The sequence below is a fragment of the Cajanus cajan genome, chromosome 9 (genome assembly GCF_000230855.2).
Source record: "Cajanus cajan strain Asha chromosome 9, NIPB_CcT2T_4, whole genome shotgun sequence".
NCBI lineage: Eukaryota > Viridiplantae > Streptophyta > Magnoliopsida > Fabales > Fabaceae > Cajanus > Cajanus cajan.
The window spans coordinates 22,682,453-22,688,105 of NC_138525.1; the positions used below are offsets into that span (position 1 = coordinate 22,682,453).

A 5,653-nucleotide genomic window follows, 5' to 3' on the forward strand; every position below is an offset into this window, starting at 1 on the left:
TGTTCATTACATCGAAGACCAAACCACAAAATGAAAAGCCAATTACAAGGGTAACTATAATTTTTCATTATGTTTTAAAATTGTAACTATATATATTGGCTAACATCTGTTTTTATTTGAATTAATTAGAATCATGTCTGGAACTAATATTTTAAGTGGAAGAACCAGATCAAAGACATTGAACTTCATATACCCTAAGATTAGCAAATTATTTAATAGAGGCAATAATATTTGAATTTATCAACTTTGGAAATAATATTATTATTTGTTTCTCATTTTAGTGTAATAAGCAACAAGACTCGTTTGAATGTGGCTATTACATCATGTATTGGATGAGGACATAGTTTTTGTGGCTATTATTGATTCTTGGGTGGAGGTAACTCATTTCAACATTTATTTAAGTATATTTACTTTTATGAGAATTAACACAACAGTTAAATTAATGTTTCAATTCTTTCAAGATTCATCTCCATTGGCCGAAGAGAATATCACAAAGATAAGAAAGGAATGGGCAACTTTTTTCTTCAAAATATAAATTAGTTAGATTTCTAAGTTTAGTTAGTTTTAGGATAGTTGGATTTATATTGTCTTAATTTATGATTTTTATTTATACATTATTTTCTTTTTAGGATAGTTGTAAATATAAATTTTGAGATTATTGTGGACTGTTTGGGTTATGCGGACTGATTGAATTTGTATTCTAGACTGTATGCAGGTTTTGGGTGTATGAATAATAAAGCAAATTAAAAAAAATGCATATATTTACGTTAGACATAGCATTGTCCGACGTAAATTTACGTCGGGTATGGCCTTAATCGACGTAAATTTATGTCGAACATAGCACAGTCCGATGTAAATTTGTGCGTCTTTCTTGTGCATGTCTGGCAACAATTTTACGTCGGTTCTTGGCAATGTCCGACGTAAATTTACGTCGACTATCACAACCGACGTAAATTTACGTCTCCCGCATTGACGTCAGATTTGTTTACGACGTAAAAACCCTAAAATAACATACGTAAAAGACATCTTGTGCACTAGTGTATGAGTTTCTTAAGAATTATGACTTTGAATCTTAAGTAGAAAGTTCCTTAACATGTCTACCTTGATGGCTAGATAGTTGAACCTTTACAACAAATTTCGAAACTTTAATTGACATGTGAGTAACCCTTAAATCATCCTTACTGGGATATGCTAAAAAGTGCTAAAAGTTTGATAGATGAGATTAGTAAAGGCAAAAAGTTAGACCGAAATATGAAAGAACTAAAGACTATCCTTAAAAAGCAAAACTGATACCATAACATTGGGAGGAAAGAGTTTGCATTTGGTGAGAGAGATAATGCATTCTTGAAGTAACTCTTGAAATATGATTGGTTGACATTGTAATCTCACGAGTTTACTCCATGTTTCATTGATCCATACATATTCTTGAAAAAGAGTTTATGAAATTGTCTATCAAATAGTCTTGTTTCTTTCTCTATCAACCATTCTTAAAGTTCTTATCACTCTACTTAGAAAGTATGTTTGTATGTTTTCTTCTATCCATCTTTTTCTTTATAATTAAAATTTCAGAACAAAATTTCTTAGGAATGGAGGAGGGAGAGAGAATTGTAACACCTTAAATTTTCATAAAAATTAATAAACTATTTTTAAAAAAAATAAACAAGTTTTCAAAATAATATTGAGACTTTTGAAAACAAATAATAGTACCCTTTATATAATTAAGTGTAATTTTAAATAATTATGATTTGTAAAATTATATGTTATGAACATTAAAACATGGGTTAAGATTGTGACGTGAAGAAGATTTTGTGCGGACTACTTACTATTTGTTAGCTATTTATAGAGAGAAATGCTTGAGCGTCCAAATACAGCTTCCGAAATATCGTCCGAATTTAAAATAATAATAAAATATTATTTGATTTTAACTTTTTAGAATTTTTGCTTCTTCCAAATTTACCCTTCACCCTTTCTTATATCAGACATTTTTTATACCTCTTTTTGTTCTTTCCGTCCACTACTTCATGCGAGAAACTTGCAGAGGAAGACTTTGACAAAAGATTCAAAAGTACAAAAAAAAATGGAAGCTAAAGATTCATGCCATTTTACCGAGTCTTTAATGGCATCAAGTAAGTTTCTACTTTTTACTCTTTTTAAAAAATTTTTTTGTTAGATATTATTATTTACTTATCATTTTACTGGATCTTTATTGATGTCAAGTAAGTTCTTTGATGTTTACTTTTTTTTTTGTTAAGTTTTTCGTTTTATTTTTCTAGGATATTATTGTTTACTTTCTCTATATATTATTGTTTGCTATCTTGTTATGTTTTTCATGGTCAAGGTATGGAGATGGTGAATCCTGTAATTGTGGAAGAAAGTGAAGAATTTGAAAGATGTTCAACTAGCATTAGAGAAGAAATTCTAAAAGTTGGAATGATATTAAATTCTGAAGAGGAACTTTATGCTTTTTATAAGAAATATGCTTATGAAGTTGGATTTGGGATTCGAAAAATTAGCACAAAAACAAAGGGTGAAGTTACGTATTACTCACTTGCATGTTCCAAGGGAGGTAAATATGTATGTAAGACAAGTTCTTCTAAGCAAAGTTTGTCAAACAAAATTGGTTGTCAAACAAAAATTTATGTGATCATTGCAAGTGGAAAATGTACCATTTCTTCAATTAATCTAGAGCATAATCATGCTTTAAGTCCAAAAAAGTCACAATTTCAAAGGTCTCATAAGAAGATGGATAGTTATTCAAAAAGAAGACTTGAGTTAAATGATTTTGCAGGAATTCCACCAAACAAAAATTTTTATTCATTGGTTATTGAGGCTAAAGGGTATGAGAACCTGCAATTTGGTGAAAAAGATTGTAGAAATTATATTGTAAAGGTGAGACAATTAAGGCTTGGAGTTGGAGATGTTGAAGCGCTTTGTAACTACTTCATTCGTATGCAAAGAAGAAATTCAAATTTTTTCTATGTCATTGATATGGACGATGAAGGTCGTTTACGAAATGTTTTTTGGGTGGATGCAAGATCTAGAGCAACTTATGACTCATTTGGGGATGTTGTATCATTTGATAGCACATATTTGACTAATAGATACAATATGCCTTTTTCCCCTTTTGTTGGAGTGAACCACCATGGACAATCAATCTTGTTTGGGTGTGGTTTACTATCGAGGGAAGACATAGATACATATGTTTGGTTGTTTAAATCATGGTTGGAATGCATGCATGGACGAACTCCAAAAGCAATAATTACAGATCAATGTCGATCTATTCAAGCAGCAGTGGCAGAAGTATTTCCACAATCTCATCATTGTTTTTGCCTTTGGCATATTATGAAGAAGGTACCTGAGAAATTAGGTGGGTTGGCTCAATACAAAGAAATAAAGAAAACCTTAAAAGCCATTGTGTATGATGTTGTGGAGTTAAATGAATTTATTGTTGGTTGGCAAAGAATGATTGAGGATTTTGGTCTTCAAGAAAATGAATGGTTAAGCTCCTTATTTTTTGATCGTGGTCGTTGGGTGCCAGTATATGTTAAATCAATATTTTGGGCAAGAATGTCTACAACTCAAAGAAGTGAAAGTATGAATGCATTTTTTGATGGATATGTTAACTCAAAAACCTCACTCGCACAATTTGTTGAGCAATATGATAGTGCATTAAAAAGCAAGGTGGAAAAGGAAAATAAAGCTGATTTTGATTCACTTAATTCATCTTTTCAATTGATGACAAGTTGCTACTTTGAAAAACAACTTCAAGAGGCTTATACCAATGCAATTTTTAAGTTGTTTCAAGATGAATTGCGCGGTATGCTTTTTTGAAATCTCACATTATTAAGAGTTGATGGTCCAATATATATATTTAGTGTCATTGATATTAAAGAAGTGAAGGACGGATACCACAAAAAACAAAGATTTGCATACATAGTGCAATATAATGATGTGGAGGGTGATCTTCAATGTTCTTGTCATTTGTTTGAATTTAGGGGAATAATTTGTAGGCATATAACAAAGATCTTAATTGAAAACAATGTGAAAGAAATCCCTTCTCGTTACATTCTAACTCGGTGGAGAAAAGATGTAAAGCATAGCCATTATTATGTGCTAAATTGTTATGATGAGATAAGTGATCAAGGTGTGGAATTTGATAAGTTGTGTGCCAACTTTTATGAAGCTGCACATTTAGCCAATTCAAGAAGAAAGTATGATTTTTTGATGGAATGGATATAAAGCAAAGGAAAAGCTTAAGGATGATATGGGTTGGGATAGAAGTAAACAAATTACTCTACCAAGTATTGATCATGTAATAGAATCAAGTGAAAAACTATTATCTCCTTTACAAGTGCGTAGCAAAGGTCGTCCACCATCCAAGAGAAAAGGAATCCAAAATGGAGAAAATAATAAAGAAAAAAAGAAGAAAGAGGTAAATATTAAATATGTTTTTTTATGAGATATTTCAATACAATAATTTATTTATATCATATAAAATTATAGTTCCAAGGAGCAAAAAAAGACATTGGACAATATCACACAAGTCTACCATATTCAAACATGACTAGTGAAATGGTAATATATATCATGTAATTTATTTATTTTGATATGAATTGATATACTTGTTTTCTTGCTCATAACATCTTATTTATTTAATAGGCTACCCCTACTCACCACATGGCAACTCAACATGACATTTGGGAAAATTACATAACCATCACAGGTTTATCATATGAGTATTCTTGTATTTTATTTATATAATTGCTTACTAAGTGGATGCTTAACTAACTTTTAATGTTACAATAGAAGTATCAAGAATTTGGGATAATGCCCTCTGGTGATAAAAGCTTTGATCTCAATCACTAAAAATATAGTAACAGGTAAAACTAATTTATATTAACCACATTTGTTATAAGAAGCAAGTTTGTTGTTTCAGAGAATTACAATGCAGGTTCTTTTTTCAGAGAACTTTGTTGTGAAGGGTATATTGTGAGGAGCTACACGTGTGCATAGGAGCCATGGTCAAAAGTCATCTTGGATTAATTTTTTGTTGTAACTAACTTTTGTTTTCAGAAGGCTTAATCCAATTTAGATTTTGGAGAACTATCATTCGATTTTGTCCTTTTAGATATTTGTTCTTCTTCTTTTGATTTGTATATAAAACTCTGATGTATGCCTCCAATATAGTATGCATATATAATGAATGTTTTGAGAAGGCTTAATCCACTTTGTTACATAAAACTATGTTGTATGCCTCCAAATTCTGTTAGATGCCAATTTTAACTCTTTAGTTTTCAAGTTTTATTTGTAATTCCTATTCTAAAATGTTTTCTTTTTCTCAAATAAAACTATTACTTTATATTGGTACTATTTTGTCTTTGGTCAATGATTGCAATGGTAGTTTATGGTTATACCCTCTGGTATTTTTGCTTTAATTTTTCTGGTTAACACGAAAGATCAGTTTGAGACATATTATAGATGAGTCCAACCAAAAGTTGCAGAAAAAAGTCTAAAATGTGTATTCGCAATCAATAAAATCATCTAGTTAAAGCCATCAAAGTTGAAATCAACTAAGAATAATCATACTCAATCTTAATAGACCCCTACCACAACAAAATTAGTTAATTCACTTCTTAGTCGACAACCCAAATCT

General features: G+C 30.4%; 1 pseudogene; it reads left to right on the forward strand.

Moving 5' to 3' along the window:
• Nucleotides 1-2,346: 2,346 nt before the first annotated feature.
• LOC145952019 (protein FAR1-RELATED SEQUENCE 5 pseudogene) lies at nt 2,347-3,831 on the forward strand (annotated as a pseudogene).
• Nucleotides 3,832-5,653: the final 1,822 nt, after the last annotated feature.